At 44.1% G+C, this 14696-nt stretch overlaps 1 pseudogene; it reads left to right on the top strand.

Annotated features, from left to right (window-relative positions):
- Positions 1-12870: 12870 nt before the first annotated feature.
- On the top strand, positions 12871-14064 carry LOC101595510 (annotated as a pseudogene).
- The last annotated feature ends 632 nt before the right edge of the window (positions 14065-14696 follow it).

Genomic DNA, 14696 nt, shown 5'->3' with positions numbered 1-14696 from the left:
CATAGTGAATTACAGGTCAGCCTGGGCTAGAGGGAGACCTTACCTTAAAAATCAAAAACAGGGCTGGAGGGATGGCTCAGCTATTAAGGCACTTGTCTACAAAGTCAAAGGACCCAGGTTCGATTCCCAGGACCCATGTAAGCCAGATGCATAAGGTGGCTCTTGCATCTAGGGTTTATTTGCAGTAGCTAGAGGCCTTGGCATGCCCACCCCCCCCCACACACACACACAAATGAGTAAATAAAAATAAGTCTTTTTAAGAAAGGATGGGCTAGGGCTGGAGAGATGGCTTAGCGGTTAAGCACTTGCCTGTGAAGCCTAAGGACCCCGGTTCGAGGCTCGGTTCCCCAGGTCCTACGTTAGCCAGATGCACAAGGGGGCGCACGCGTCTGGAGTTCGTTTGCAGTGGCTGGTAGCCCTGGCGCACCCATTCTCTCCCTCTCTCTCTCTCTCTCTCTCTCTCTCTCTGCCTCATTTTCTGTCTGTTGCTCTCAAATAAATGAATAAAAATAAAACCAAAAAAAAAAAAAAAAAGAAAGGATGGGCTAGATAAGGGCAATTATATTAAATACCAGCTGTGAGGGTGGGTCCCCATACCCCTGGCTTTAGCAAGCTCCTGATAGAGTCACTGTGCACAGCAAACTTGGGGACTCTGCTCAAACCCACGTCCAAAGCAACATGAAGGCCTTCTGCATTGAAACCGGCTGCCCACTGAACACAACTTCAGCTGGTTGTTGCTGTCGTTGTTGTTTGGTTGGTTGGTTTTTTTCATTGCTTACTCTAGCAGCCAGAAGTTGAGAGGAAATTGGAAGATAATACAATAAAAAAACAGTGAGCTGGATGTGGGGGCTCATTCATATAACCTAGCATTTGGGAGGCTGAAGCAGGAATATTTTCAGTGCAAGATTTGGTCTCAAAAGAAAAAGTACAAAATAAAATAAAAATGTAAACGAATGAATACAGTATTAAGAAAAATGTAAACCAGTCTCTCCCTTGGGCCAGGTAAGGTACTATATTAAAACTATTTTTATTGCTGAACAAGGTTGTAGGTTTGTGCTTTTATTTTTTTTTCCAAAGCTAAGAAGGATGAAATATTATCTTAAAATGTACTTTTCTTGAATCCTGTGACTATTTATTATTCAAGATAACATCACATAGAACAAATGAAAAAGAACTGATTATGAAAAAATATCTGTGAGAATCCCACTGGGAAGAAAAGTCTGTGTGTAGAAAAACTGTAAAGGATTTAGAGTTCATGAGGAAGTAGCTAAAATAATGCTCAAGACAAAATTTATCATGAGGCAATAAAAGTTTACAACCACGTGTAATACTCAAAATAAACGGGGAAAAAAGCAGCACAGGGTTACTTATCTTCTTCTCTAAGGAGAGTTGTGCTGGATTCTATCTAGCCTTTCCCACCGCTGCTAGCAGGACCTCCCCCTTCCCCCCTTCTCCTTCCAGAGCTTTCCACCTCCACATGTCCACGTTAGGATCCGCTCCAGCTGGGCAGCGTGCTGTTCGTTAGGAGGATGATGATACAAAGGGTCAAATTCCACAGGGCTAAAACTTGGATACTGGTGGGATAAACTCACCTAGTAAAGGAAGATTCACCACGCAAGGAAAACTCCAGTCCCAAACCACCATGTCCAATGATCCTTGAGTTTGGGATCACAATCCCATCTTGCAAGACAATAGAAAGTTCAAGAGAAAGCAAAGCCTAAGGAGAGCAGCCTCTCTGGGGTAACAGACTGCCAAATGGCTCAGCATAGGATGGATCCTATATGGGTCAGATTTCTACCACTTTAACAGAATAACTGAGGCTAGGTAACTTGATAAAACTAGTATATTTCCTTCACAGTTCTAGGGTTCGGTGTCCCCCATAAACTCATGTGTTTCAAATGCTTAGTTCCCAGCTGGGAGCAATTTGGGAGGTATAACCTTGCTGGAGGAGGTAGTGTTGGGGGCAAAGGTGTTATCTAGCCTCTGCTCATGCCATCCTTTCCCCTGCCATTTTGGAGATTCCCCTCAAAACTCTTAAGCCAAAATAATTCATTTCCTCCCTTTTGGTGGGGTTTTTTTGTGCCAGCCACCAGAAGATAACCACAACAGGTCACTCACTTAATCATGGGCAGGGGGTTATTTACTGGAGAGTGGGCACTCCTCCAGTGGTTACACTAATAAAAGACACGAGTTTCCCTCTCCCAGCAACCACCAGTGTCCACTCCTTACTCTGGGAAGTGTGGGGTCTCATGGATTCCTCCCTCATCTATGATGAGATATTGACAGGATCAGTCATGTGCAGGAAGCCACACTTGCCATGAGCCCATAAGTGTATGCAGATGGCAACATTCTTTTTTGTTAATTTTTTTTGTTGTTTATTTTATTTATTTGAGAGCAACAGACAGAGAGAAAGAGGTAGAGAGAGCGAATGGGTGCGCCAGGGCTTCCAGCCACTGCAAACGAACTCCACACGTGTGCGCCCCCTTGTGCATCTGGCTAACGGGGGTCCTGGGGAATTGAGCCTCAAACTGGGGTCCTTAGGCTTCACAGGCAAGTGCTTAACCACTAAGCCATCTCTCCAGCCCAGATGACAACATTCTTGAGCTTCTCTTCCCATCCTCCTGCTGTATCTTCTTTTGGCTCCTCCTCCTCCTCTGCAAGGTTCCCTGAGGCTCGGAGAATATGGTTTAGATGTCATGTTTAGGACTAAACACAAGCTAGTCACTTATTCTTGGTATCTTGGCCATCTATGCATCTCAGTAGTCACCTCTCCCTTTTGCCTAAAGAAACTTCTGTGTTTGAGGCTGCAAAGCCCCAGCCATTCAAGGTTCACCACACTGAGTACCAAGCTCCTGCCATTTGAACCCTTGGGACACAGGCTCAGGTCCTACCCAAACTACAGCAAACACCTACCAAGTCAGTCTTCCTAGATCACAGCACTAACCACATACTTTCTTTCTAGAACACCTTCATTTATTCCTCATTTCATAGCCCAGTAAGAACCTTCATTTATTTGGTGTTATGTTTCCTTTCCTCTCGCCCTCAAATCCTTGATTCAATGACTGAACAACTTTTGCTAAGTTCCTTCTATACAGAAGATTCTCCAAAGACCTGGATTCAGAAAGATAAGAGGTATTCATTGTTTCCATCTTGCCCAAACTTGGAACCAGAGGGCAGACTAGAAACCAATCCCTCAGGTGTCTAGTAAGCACTTTAAGTATTTTAAAACTACATGTCCAAAATTGATTTGATTTTTATTCTCAACCTTCTTCTTCCCAGTCTTCCCTGCTCAGTAAAATGGCAAGTTTTTTTTTGTACTTTTCCAGTCTGAATCTTTAGAAACATCCTAATTATGTGCTCTCTCTCTCTCTCTCTCTCTCTCTCTCTCTCTCTCTCTCTCTCTCTCTCTCTCCCTCTCCCTCTCCCTCTCTCTCCCTCTCCCTCTCCCTCTCTCTCTCTCTCTTTCCTCTCACACCCACATCATCAAGCCGAGCTTGCTCCACCAGGATCCCAACAGTTCTCATCAAATTCACTGCCACCATGATTCAAGAGGCAGCCTTTTCTCCATCATTACTGGAGCCTCCAAATTATCTTCCTGCTTCTACCTCATGCTCCTTCATGGTAAATTCCCAGTACCCGGGCAATGCTCCAATGTGCAGGTTCTAATCTGTGGTCTACCACCTCCTTGAACCCTTCCACCTGCTTTCCATCTCAGTCAAAATGAGAGCCTGACGCTAGGGTTGTTTCTAACCGAACATCCTCTGGTTCCCCAGTATTATCTCATTGTATCAGCTATCAATCTGCCTCTTGGTCATCCTGCTCCCACGGGTGTGTTTCTCAAATATATTAGCACTGCTATTTCCTCTGCCTGGAACACTCTTCCCCACCATAGCCTGGTGACCCACTCTCTCATCTCTGTGGATCTCAAATACCATATTCCATGAGACTTTCTCCAGTCACCTTACACAAAATAGCACATCTCCCAGAGCACTCACTATCCCCCATCTTCACTCTGCTAATTCCTCAAAACTGTAGTAACTGTCATTAGGCATACCTTTTATTTGTGTTGTCTTATTGTCTATCTCCCACACCTGGGTATAAACCACAGGAAGCCAGAAACTATTCTTTTCTTCACAGCAGTATTCTCTGCACATAGAACAATGCCTTGCAAGTAGTGTGCTCAATGCATATTTATTGAATTAATGGGTGATTTGAACAGTGTGCTCTTTTCCCTTCCCCACCTTCAAAGACCTAGATTTGGTAAGTATTTATTCATCATTCATCACCCCTTCTAAAGGATAGACTCGATACACTTTAGGATTAGGTTTCTCTGACATATGCGCATGTCCTTCACTAGCTGCAGAATGAATCATGAGTAGGATGGGGCTATGCTCTAGGACTCCATCCACTGGTGCTTCAGGCTAACCTCTAACTAACCAGGGATCCTCTAGCAGCCAGGTGGCCGAGGCAAGTCACACAGCCAGTTTGCTTTCAGAATATCAAATCCCACTCCTGTTCTAGTCAACTGCTGGTTCTGCCCCTCAGTCCATTCCAAACTGTTACCTAGCATTTCTCTTTGCTATAAGCAAGGTGGCTCTTTCCACAGTTGTCTGTCCCCTCGCATACTCAATATTCCTCCACCTTCCATACATCTTTCCCCCTGCATATCTTACAGAAAACCTAGTTGGACTATTATTCACGCTGTGTGTGTATGTGTGATAGAAAAACTCCTTTTACGCACACTAAAATACTCACCTAGATACGTAGCAATATTGCATTCGAAGTCTTACTGCAAAACATTGGGCACCAAGCTCTTGGCTCCCAACATGACCACTGTGAAATCAAATGCAACCTTGAACTTCTGACATCTAGGTCCTTTTCTAAATGTAACATGTATCAAAAGTGCAAAGATAACCAACCTCAAAACTTATTTCCCTGAAAGAAAACAATTAATAAATTGATCTGTCAACATTTAAGATGTGTCCAATACTTGACTGTGTGCAATGGAGTAAGAGAATATCAACCCATATGTGGTGGTTAATTTCAGTTGTTGACAGGATTCAAAATCACTATGGGAACAAATCCCTGAGAATGTCAGTGAGGGACTTCCTAGATTAATGGAGATGGAAAGACCTGCCTTAACTGTGGAAGGAGGCCTTGGATTGCATAAAAAGGGGAAGCTAGCAGAGCAGCAGCATTCATTGCTCTCTGCTTCCTGATACGCTGGGACCAGCTGCTTGATGTTCCTACCGCCATACCTTCCCCACCATGAGGACCTGAAACCTCGAACCTTAAGCCTTAAATTGCTTTCATCAGGTATTTGTTGCAGCAGCAAGAAAAGTAACTACTAATTCAGCATGTTAAACAATAGACAGCGTGCTAGAAATCAGATGTTCTATTCTGGCCAGAATCCATTTTCCATTTTGGTTACCTGAGCGAAACATATCTTTTATCCACTCTCAGTCCATTTTCTTTAGCTGAAATTGAAAGGACCTTTAGTCCAGAAGACAGTGACTCAAACCTGGCCAGTCAGATCTCTCCACCATAACTGGGTAAGGAATGGGCATGTTATGAAATCCAACTCAATATGACCTAACTCAAATATGCTATGGTAGTTAAGCTGGAATAGGTGACCTGGTTCAAATCCTGTTCCATGGATTACCAGGTCTAAAAACTTGGCAAATTATCTCTTCTCTGATGGTTCTGGGTTCCTATGTAGAAAAACAATGCTGGTAATTCTGGCTTTAGAATTGCGAGACAATTAAAGTAATATAATAAATGTAAAATGCTTAAAACCATGCCTTGTATCCATTAAATATTAACCAATGAATGCTAATCACCTTTGTTTCTGGAAATTTTGGGAAAGAAGATCTCTCTGCTATGACCATCTTGTGAACATATGGCAAAAGCCTGCTTGAGTTAAGTCAAACCAGAGAGGAGTAGAGCTGAGAGATTAGGGGAGAGGGAGTCTGGCCCCAACAGTTGAGCAGCAGGATCTAGATGGGCCTGACGTCATCTGCCCTCTGGAATTTTGTGCTTTGTGAGCCAAAAACCTGCTTTTTTTTTTTTTTTAAGTGTAGGTTGAGCTGGCTTTCTGTCTCTTGCCCCAAAATCATTCTGCCTAATGCAGACAGAAGTTCCAGGTGACTCATAATTAAGTACTAAATGAGTGTCCCATACATCCAGGGTGTGCATGCTACATGAGTCCAGCACATTCTCCAGGAAGTAGTACAGAGGGGAGACATCCACCTGGAGTTCGGACAGCACTGCATGCTGTGGCAGGAAGTCCTTCGGATATATTTCCTCAGAAGTCATATATGTTTTCATCAAAGAAAAGTCATCTAGAAGGGGATTAAGGGGCAGAGCATCATTTCAGAAATTTTTAGTGAAAAATAATCACCCTCTCCCCAGATCCAGGGTCTGGAGGTCTCTGTCCTTCGCTTGTATGGAAAGAACAATTTCCAAGCCTTTAAAAGTGACTCTCAGACAGACCGAAGAAGGCCTTTGCTTTTATATCTGATAATCACGTTAGAGGGATGTGCTGACTTTTTCAGAAGGGACAGCTTCAAAGAGAATCCTTTCAGGAAATTAGAAGGCACGAAAACCATTGCCTTCTCCGGAATTGTGCATCCAGGGCTCTGTGGGATCCTCCAGCCCCAAGTCCAGGGAGCTGCCCCTCATCTGGAATTGTGCATATTCACTATTACTTCCCTCTGGGGTTTCCTGAGAGGAAGCCGATGGAACACCTCCCACTTTTTTTTTTTAATCAATTCAGCTTTTCCACTTCTCACCCTTTCCTTGAAGAAATCCAGCTATCTCTCAGTTTTTCCAAGTCAAAGATGAAAGAGAAGCAGTCTTTTCACAAGGCAATGATCAGGCTGCATGCAGCTCGACAAGGGCGTCATGTCATAGGCTGAGGATTCGAAGTGGGTAAGAGGTCTGAAGAAACAAGGGCGCTGGCAGACCATCCATGAGCCCGCACACAGAAGAGCGAGGGGGCCAGTAGTTGCCCATCTCACTTCTCCCAAATTACTTCCAGATTTTTTTTTTTCCGTCCTGGAGCAACCAGCAAGAGGCATCCTCATTTAGAAAGTTCATTACAATTTTATTACCTTAAAATTACCCAACAGCCATAAAGGAAATATTGAAAATGGAAATGTCCACTGTGTTACTCTTAAGGTTAGGATCTGTTGCTGAATTCACCCTCATTTCATTAGGCTTGGGATATTGAGATTGTGGCTTTGCTAAACAAAAGGGAAAAAAGGAAGGGTATTAAGAAGTGAAAATATTTGTAAAACACCTTTCTTTAAAAAAGATGTAAAAGCCAGGCGTGTTGGTGCACACCTTTAATCCTAGCACTTGGGAGGCAGAGGTAGGAGGATTATCATGAGTTCGAGGCCACCCTGAAACTACATAGTGAATTCCAGGTCATCCTGAGCTAGAGTGAGACCCTACTTTGGAAAAAAAAAAAAAAAATGTAAAAAAAAAAATCTACAGGACATCAGTGACCACCAGGACTTCACTGCTTATTTAGATCCTGCAAAGAAATGTTTAAAGGCAGACCACTGATAGCTGCAGACACCAGTCTCTACCATTAACACCGACAACAGGAATCTTAAGCTTCCCCTCAAGGAAAGCTCAGACAGTGATTACTCACACATGGATACCACCAAGGTGTCAACTGCTTTTGCTAGCAACAGTACCAAGAAGTACCAGCCTTCCATTAGAACTGTACATAGAATAAAAGACCCTGTCTTGGGCTGGAGAAATGGCTTAGTAGTTAAGGCATTTGACTGTTAAGACTAAAGACCTAGGTTCAACTCCCCAGAGCCCACAACCCACGTAAGCCAGATGCACATGTGTCTGGAATTCATTTGTGATGGCTAGAAACCCTGGTGCACCCATTCTTTCTCTCACATGCACACAACAAAAAATAAAATGTTAAACAAACAGTTCTGAAAGCTGGACGTGGTAGCACAAGCCTTTAATCCCAGCACATAGGAGGCAAAGGTAGGACAATCGCCATGTGTTCAAGGCCACCCTAAGAGTACATAGTGAATTTCAGGTCAGCCCCTGAGCTAGAGTAAGAACCTACCTCAAAACAACAAGCAAACAAACAAAAAGATTCTCTCAGGCTAGAGAGATGGCTTAGCAGTTAAGGCATTTGCCTGCAAAGCCAAAAGACCCAGGTTCGATTCCCCAGGACCCACGTAAGCCAGAAGCACAAGGAGCACATGCATCTGGAGTTCGTTTGCAGTGGCTACAGGCCCTGGTGTGCCCATTCTCTCTCTCTCTCTCTGTCTCTCTTTTCTCTATCTCTCTTGCTTTCTGCTTGCAAACAAATAAATTTTAAAAAATATTTTTTAAAAAGATTCTCGGGCTTGAGAGATGGATGGCTTAGTGGTTAAGTGCTTGCCTGTGAGACCTAAGGACCCCAGTTCAAGGCTCAGTTCCCCAGGACCCAAGTTAGCCAGATGCACAAGGGGAAGCATGTGTCTGGAGTTTGTTTGCAGTGGCTGGAGGCCCTGGCGTGCCCATTTTCTCTCTTTCTCTCTACCTCTTTCTCAGTCTGTCACTCTCAAATAAATAAACAAACAAAAATTTTTTAAAAAAGATTCATTGTCTTGCTGAATCTGGGATCAGTCATAAAGAGGACTGGAGAGGCAGCTGGTAAGAGAGTGGCCTAAGGTCTTTGCAAGCTGTGACAAAGTGCTAGCTACAAGGCCACCTTGTGACTGCTGTTTGTGTCCTCTTGCAAGGATGCTGCACTTGATGGTTAGTAGCTTGTGCCTGGTAAAGGTGGTGCCTTGGATGCAGATAGCATGGAGCTAATGCCTGACTTTCCTGAGGCCTGGGACTGAGAGCATTTATAGTTCAGAATAAATCCGTCCAAGACTAAAAGTGCTATGAACGTAGAGCTGTGATTAAGCAAGATTTAAAGGGAAAGACATGGGCCCTTTCTTGCCAGATGTAACTAGTTTAATACTGCTAAATTAGGCCAAAGAAATAAAAGCTCTGTGCTTTCGTCCCTGATCCCGGACAGATGCTTTCAATATCCTCCTCATTGCAGTTTTGAGACCCTTTAAGGTTGCCAGCTCCCTACAATTGATGCTGCTAGCATAGTGAATTTCAGACCCATCAAAACCAATGTCTTCCTTAGAAATAAGCATATTCCTTTGACTGTCCTAGAGTGAAATCCATAGGTAGTATACCCTATCTGCTAAAAATAAAAATAAATAACTACAGTGACTCAACTGAAATATCAAAGAGAAATGTAAGAGAGGTCATTCAGAACCCCCGATCTCAGGTGCCCTAGAAGACTCCAGAAGTAGTCAAGTTCCACCTCTAGCCACAGGATCACTGAGAATGCTACTGGTGCCCCAGATCCCACAAATATTCGAAATATATCTGAAATGGTGCCATTTCTCCTAGCCCAGGTCCAAAGAGGGCAAAAATACAATATTCACGATTCATACAATTATTGCATTCGTGCAAAATTCACTGAATACCAAACCTATACAGAACACTCTTGGCCTTAACTATAAGTTTAGTTTTAGGCTCAGAGAATTACAAACATGTTTTCACCTACACAAAGTCCAAGAGTTCCAGTCATGCGGGACAGCACAACACAGTTTACTGATCACCACTAATGTAAGTCAGCTTTCCCTTACTGTAACAAAATACCTGAGATAATCAACTTATGAGAAGGAAAGGCTTATTTTGGCTCACAGTTTCACAGGCTTGGATCCATGAGGGCTTGGCCCCACTGTTTGGGCCTGAAGCAATACAGCATACTATAACAGGAACATGTGACAAAGGAGGCCTGTCCATCTCATGACAGCCAGGAAAAACAAACACAAGAAAGGAGAGGCCAGGGGTCCCTTAAGGCCACATCTCCAATGACCTAACTTCCTTCCATTATGCCTCACCTCCCAATAGCATCATAGGCCAGAACAAAGCCAAACTACGGGCCTTTGGGGAACATTCAAGAGCCCTCACCAACAGTTTGTTTCTACAGTACACAGAAACTTAAAAGTCTGTTCTAATCTTTTCATTCATAATGAGGAAGTAACCCTCAGAATTGGTAAGTGATGCCATACAGCTACCCAGTGGCATTTGTTGTAATAAAATAGGTCTTCTGAGGCTTTTCTTGTGAGCATTCCTGAGTTAAATCTGAAATCATTATCACTTGTGACAGACAGCATTTTCATCAGTGTGACAAAGAAAGGACTCACAAGGGTCCAGAGGGTTCCCTCCACAGGTCCTGACACCTTTTTCTGAGCACCTGTGATGCAGTGTAACATCACCGTGGAGAGTGTGAATTGGAGCAAAGCATCTCATCTCATGACAGCAGAAAGAGAAAGACAGAAAAGGGCAGGAAATAACTTTAAGGACACACAGTGACCTACCTTTGCCAGCTAGCCTTGTCTCCTACAGTTTCTAGCACTTTCCAAAATATCACCACCAGCTGGAGACCTAGACTCACATATGAGCTTCTGGGGGACATTTCATATTCAAACTATAAATCATGCCTTTGAACATTCACTTTGTTTTTTTTATGTATTTAGTTGCACGTGTGTGTCACACACACACACACACACACACACACACACACACACACCAGGATCTCTTGTCATTACAAACAAATGCCAGATGCATGTGCCATTTTTTTAAAATCTGGCTTTATATAGGTACTAGGGAATTGAATCAGAGCTGGCAGACTTTGTAGGTAAGCACCTTTAACCACTGAGTCCATCTCCCCAGACCTGAAGAATCACTTTAAATAACTGCATTTTAGTTCACAGTGTTTTCAAAATGTGTAACAACCTTACCTTTTACTGCTATTTCCTCAACGAATAATGTGTGTGTCAAAAGCCATGTATGGTACTTAACACCAAGGCATTCAGTAACAGTACCTGTCTCCTTGAATCCCTCAGTGACACAAGATCGTGGTATCAGCTTAGAACCATTCAGAAATTATCTTGGAGCTTTTCAGGACTTTCTCTCACAAATCTTCAATACCGGCCCATGAAGTTGCTATCATTAGCACTTTCGCATACAAACAAAATGAGAACCTTGCAGGTAAGAGAGTTTGCCTGAGACTGCACAGATAGCAGGTGAAAGTTCGTATTTTTGCCCAAGTCTCCTTATCTCCAAATCCATACAGTGTACCACACTTCCTATTCTCAATAAACATTAGCTCTGATAAAGAAGAGAGGATGAAGATTGGCCAGGCAGCTGGAGGAAACTAAACCCCCAAAGTGAATGATGTTTTCCTTGACTAGAAGCAGGAAATGTCCTTGAGCCTGTATAGGGGGGAATCTGTTTTTGTTTGTTTGTTTTTCTTCTTACCCATTTTTCCTTAAAACTTGACAAGAGGATATGAATAAGATTAGTAGGTACCTGAACATATAAAATAGGATACGGTGTTTCCTTATCTCTTCCCTAAAGCATCTCTCCAAACGAGACATGAGGATGTGAGGAAGATGTGACAGGATGCCCAAACACATGGCATGGAATCTGATTTTTCCTCATCTCTTTCTTTCACTAAAAGAGGTCCCCTTCCCATAAGAGCCCCAGTCAGAGTCACTAAGCAGGTCCATCTCTGGGAGCCTCTCCTGTCTATAAGTGTTCTACCTTCTTCCCTCCTCTTAAGCTCTATAGTAAAATCTTGTTAAACTTCACCTTCTAATGGTCTGTGAATTTTGTTCTTCAAATTCAAAAGACAAGAACCCAATTCAGTAGAGGTAGAGGTTTTGTGCGCCTGTGGCCATTCAACACCTTAACTCCTGAGGTGCACCTCAATCAAGAGCCAAGAAAGCTCCCCAGTAACTGACTGCTGCTCCCACAATGCATAGCCCATAACCCCAGGAGAAAACCTGCAACCCCACTGAGGAAGGCCCCCAAGGGAAGGAGGGCAGGGAGGAGGGAAAGGACAGTACCAACACATGATGTATCTATACTTAGTATGTCCATAATTAGCAAAAATAAATAAATACATAAGTCGAGAAAGCAAAGATGCTCCAGATTCCCTATCACTTCCTTCCCCTTCATTTACCTTTCCTATGTAATTGATGTTTTGTTTACTCATTTTTTACTCACACCAGGAAAAAAAAAAACCACACCTTTTACATGTTTACAAAGTAAATATATTTTTGTCTTTTTGTTTTCTTTCATTGAGACAAGGTCTCATGATGTGGTCTAAGTTAGCCTCAAATTTATCATCTTCCAACTACAGCCTCTCAAAACATCATTAAAGACACTTGCCATCACTCTTGTCTAAAATTATTTTTTACCAGTTTAAAAAGTGTCCTTTTTTTAGTGCTTTTTATTTAGTTATTTACTAGAGAGAGAGAAAGTGAAGGAGAGACAGAGAATGGGCACACCCGGGGCCTCTAGGCACTGCAAAAGAACGCCAGACGCATGTGCCACCATGTGCATCTGGCTTATGTGGGACTTGGAGAATTGAACCTGGGTCCTTAGGCTTCAAAAGCAAACACCTTTACTGCTAAGCCATCTCTCCAGCCCTATTTTTCAGATTCTTTGTGTTATTAAATAATGTGGCTACTGTATTAAGAAACCAGCCAGGTGTGGTGACACACAGCTTTAATCCCAGCACTCAGGAGGCAGAGATAGGAGGATTGAGGGCACCTTGAGACTACATAGTGAATTCCAGGTCAGCCTGGGCTACAGTGAGATCCTAGCCTCAGAAAACCAAAGAAATAAATAAAATATTTAAGAAAAGAAAGAAAGAAAAAGAGCGCCGGGGTTTGTTGGGACACGCCGTTGCGACACTTCACTTTCCTGCTCGCGATCGGGAAGGGGCGGTGGTCGGGCTCCGTTGTACCAGCTTGCGGGCGCCTCGAGGGGTGACCGAGGCCGTGGTCGTGGTGGGCGCTTTGGCTCAAGAGGAGGGCCCCGAGACGGGTTCGGGCCTTTTGCTCCGCAAATCCCATTTGACTTCTATTTGTGTGAAATGGCTTTTCCCCGTGTCAAACCAGCACCCGAGGAAACTTCCTTCCGTGAAGCCTTGCTGAAAGAGAAATCAGGACCTGGCTCCCAATTCTGCTGAACAGGCCTCTATCCTTTCTCTGGTGACAAAAATCAACAACGTGATTGACAATTTGATTGTGGCTCCTGGGACATTTAAAGCGCGAATTGAAGAAGTGTAACCGGTAGGGTCATGTAGAAAGGGAACGATGACCACAGGACACGAGGTGGCTGACCTGGGGGTGATACTGAAGGTTCTGCCCGCACTGGAAGCGGTTGCTGCCCTGGGGAACAAAGTGGTGGAAAGCCTAAGAGCACAGGACCCTTCAGAGGTTTTGACCATGCTGACCATCGAAACTGGCTTTGAGATCAGCTCTTCTAATGCGACGGTGGGGATTCTCACCACTACCGTGCCACCCAATCTCCGGAAGCTGGACCTGGAACGCCATTTGGACATAATGGTGTTGCAAAGTGCCTTAGCAGCCATCCAACATGCCCGGTGGTTTGAGGAAAACGCTTCTCAGTCCACAGTTAAAGTCCTCATCAGATCACTAAACGTTTCTCTCACAGTTAAAGTCCTCATCAGATCACTAAAGGACTTGAGGATTTCATTTTCCTGGCTTTGAGCCCCTCACTCCCTGGTTTCTTGACTTACTTGGGTACTACGCTGTCATGAATAACCCCACCAGACAGCCTTTGGCCCTTAATGTGGCATACAGACGTTGCTTGCAGATTCTGGCTGCAGGCCTGTTCCTGCCAGGTTCCTTGGGCATCACTGACCCCTGCGAGAGTGGCAACTTCAGGGTTCACACAGTCATGACCCTGGAGCAGCAGGACATGGTTTGCTGTACAGCTCAGACTCTGGTTCGAATCCTGTCACATGGTGGCTTTAGGCCAGGAGGGTGATGCAGCTATCTTGCCTCTAAACTACCTACTTGGGATGGAGTGATACTGACGCCCTCAGAAAAGGCTTATGAGAAGCCACCTGAGAAGAAGGAGGGAGAGGAAGAGGAGGAGAACACAGAAGAGCCTCCTCAGGGGGAGGAAGAGGAGAGCATGGAGACTCAGGAGTGACCCCGACTCCTCCAAGGGAAGGCACGTCAACCACCACGGGCGACAAGGAAAACCGCCATGTAAATAGGCCACTCCACTCTTCCGATAGTGGCTTAGCAGCTAGAAAGAAGTTCCCATTCATGGCTGGCCTGTGTCACCCACCTGTCAGGAAGCAGGACACCATGTCCTCTAATAGCCAGACGTCAGGCTCCTATAAGCCCCGCCCACCCAGTACTTTGTCAAGATGTTGTGAACTGTCAAGTGTCTAGAAATTTTTTTTTTCTAAGAAAAATGATTAAGGTACTTCCTAGTTAGAAAAAGAAAGAAAGAAAGAAAAAGAAGCCAGCTCTAACTAAATTAAACAAATCCATGTAAGCATACTGAGACATCTTGTGAGATTTAGGGAACAGTGGGCAAGCTGGTGCTCAGGAGAGTGGAACCTCCCCCCCCCCCAACAGCATTCTCCGGGCTTTGTCCGTCAGGTTTGGGTTTCTGTCAGTGTGGCCTTCCTACCAACAATTCCCAGTTTCTGTCTCTAATTTCAAGTCCAGGTCCTCAGATGCAACCATATGAATTATCCAGCTTGATACCAGTCACTTGGGACCAGTAGGTAAGGTCAACTAGAAAACAGTAGCAGCTGGAGGTCCACTCTT

Source organism: Jaculus jaculus, chromosome 4, assembly GCF_020740685.1.
Source record: "Jaculus jaculus isolate mJacJac1 chromosome 4, mJacJac1.mat.Y.cur, whole genome shotgun sequence".
NCBI classification, from domain to species: Eukaryota; Metazoa; Chordata; class Mammalia; order Rodentia; family Dipodidae; genus Jaculus; species Jaculus jaculus.
The sequence above is the reverse complement of the archived record's forward strand: the minus strand, read 5'-3'. Positions and strand labels throughout refer to the sequence as shown.